The sequence below is a fragment of the Pseudomyrmex gracilis genome, unplaced genomic scaffold (assembly GCF_002006095.1).
Source record: "Pseudomyrmex gracilis isolate BER0280 unplaced genomic scaffold, ASM200609v1 scaffold_19, whole genome shotgun sequence".
NCBI lineage: Eukaryota > Metazoa > Arthropoda > Insecta > Hymenoptera > Formicidae > Pseudomyrmex > Pseudomyrmex gracilis.
Window position 1 is genome coordinate 848,295 of NW_018020603.1, and position 2,937 is coordinate 851,231.

The window sequence follows — 2,937 nt, forward strand, 5'->3', positions numbered from 1 at the left end:
AAGATAGATCATCATTTTTCTTCAGTTTCTAAAGAAAAATGACTCATCTAATGCAACGTCCTAGCAACGAGATGCGGAGCAAACAACACTTACGAGCGGCGTGTGACACAGCTGATTTTCACAGGGGCACAATTGAAAATCATACATACCTATACAGCAGCCTCCGGATCATCGCTTTACACACGGTCATTGACTCACATTTGTTAATTAATAACACAATAAATATTGCAAAATGGTAAATGACTTTTCTGTTCAGATTGATTCAATCTATCTTTACATTTCGGCTGTGTCGAAATTTTTCAGACATCCTGTATACATCGCGCACAAGTAAGTAACAACAACGCGCGTGTGTCGGCTTGAGATTTTTTATTAATCTATTTCTCATTTATGTAAACGTAGATTTATTCATTTTCATATATGTAATCATATATTATGTATAGTGAGTACATTGTGTGTTGTATATACATAGTATATACTTCTTCATATTGGTGTTCCTCGTTTAACGACAACTGCGTGTCTTCCAATCGTGTTTGCATTGGTACATACGATCTTTCTCTCTCTTTTTTTTCATTCACTTTCTCACTTTCTCTCTCTCTCTCTCACACGCTCTCATTTTTTCACAAATGTTTCAATTAACAATTGCGCGGTGTCGATATTTTTAGTGTCGGATCCGGCTGTGTGACGTACTCGATAATTGCGACACAAGCGCAATACGATAGCGAGTTCTTTTTTTTTTTTTTGTTTTTTAAAATTATTTTCGAATGTCGAGTTTGAAATAGAAAAAGAGCCGTTGGAGAGTATCTCGGACTCACAACTTTCGCAAGTCGCTCAGAAACTCCCTCAACTTTTTGATATCGTAGGTACATTCTTTTCTACTCTTCAGTTTTAGATTTTATATATATCTAAAATTTTTCACATATATATATATGTGTGTATATATATATATATATTCTCTCTAAAAGATGGGCCCTAAAAAACTTAGTCAGTCCGAAACAAGCCAAATTACGTTTCGTTAACTTCTCATTAATCGTTTCGAGACGTTTCGGTGATAAATTTGTAAACGCGGAAAACCCGCCACGTACGTGCTCGATCGTGTTCAGCCAGAACAACGTTTTATAGGATGGAGGAAGGGAAATGGATAAACACGAATAAATTGTAAATTACGTACGAACCTATCCATCAAGACACAACAACGATCTTATGTCCTTATAAGGTATAGTCCGGGGAAAATCTCCGCAAAAACGTTATTAAGAAAACGGAATTCGCGCGCGTGCGCGAAAATTCCGATTGCGACCTCGATCTCCGGTAAACTCCCGGAAGATAAATTGCACCTTAGACGATAAGATAAAAAATAACTTAAATTTACATCGCGAGAGTACGAAGTCAACAATTTGCGACTAGAACATGAACACGTTTAAGGATACGCGTGTGTTTGCTTCGTACTCGAGCAGAGAAAGTGGAATGACGTTATAATTGAGCAAACAATAGGACAGCAATGAAAATTCCTTACGATCCTTACGTTCGAAGGGTAATCGAAAACCTTTCGAACTCGTCGTCTCTTCCGCGTAAAATTGCGCGCGATTTGCGACGAGACGCTGACAGCAGACAAAGAGAAAGGGGACTTTGGTCGACCCGATCGCGATCGATCGCGATTGACGCACGTAAAAGCGTCATCGGCGAGATTTATTTGAGAAAACAACGTCTTTTCTGGCAATAAATGTATTTTCACGCAATCACTCGGTATGTGACGTTTTATGTTTATGCGATTATAAATGATTATCTCGTGACAACACGCGCAGACATGCTTCGCACGTTCTTACACAGGAAATTAAATGGACTACGCTGCGCAACACGAGCTAGAGTGATACGAGATTCACGAAATCATTCGATATCATTCGTGTATTGAGAGCCGACGTATGATCCGTATGGTTCTGTCTTTCTTTATTTTCAACACACGGAAGAATTGTAAAAATCGTTATATTCTATGCGCGCGCGCGCGCATAGATGTGTAACGCAGGAATTATGAAGTGGAAGATTATAGAGAGCTATCCATCATGTACACATCGATTTACTTCGATAAAATATATGTCTCACATATGTGAAACAAAAATAAACAAAAAAAATAAAATAAAATAAAATAAAACATTATTCGCTACGCAATTTCAGAAATTGCGACGGTGCCGATCCGCGAATAAACTCCAAATCTCGCGAATCCTTCCAAAGTGATAGCTTGTATATGATTTTCCATTCCATAAAAAAAAATTCTAGAACAACACGCGATAAAATGGACGCCTCGTACTTCAGTCCTCAATTTTTCAACGATTCTGGAAATCGTCGTGAATTCGCGTGTCACATTCGTGATTATCGTTCGATCAGAACGTCGGCGTGTACTGTTTCACATTACGTTTACAAACGGGGAAACGTGGTCGACACAGAGTAGAGTTTCTGTTTAAAAAGGTTAAAACGAGAGCAAAAACGTAATACACAGAGTACGAACATCTATGACATTTATTTTATTTAATCTCGAAAGTTTGTTTGTATTTCTCTTTCACAGAAATATATTTGCACGTGACCGTTTTCGAAGTACGAAGCCTCATTTTTGCGCCGGTGACATTTATGCGATTAGTGTGTGTTTCTCATTTCCTCAACGACAATCTCTCATAGGACTTTGCGAACGCGCCGCCTCAACTTTCTCCGCCACTTGCGATTAATATAAATTTTCTCTCTTCGTTCTCTTTCTCTCCTTCTCTCTCTCTCTCTCTCTCGTTTTTTTCTTCTCTCTTTCTGTTCTTTATCAATAGATTGTTCTGAGCAATTGAGATTTAATATTGGAGGGATTTTATATACCTGAAACGTTAGTCACTCTCGTCGCATCATCGCATCCGTTTTCGCATTTTCCTCGATATTCTCCTTCTCGTTTCAGGACGCGAGTCTTCA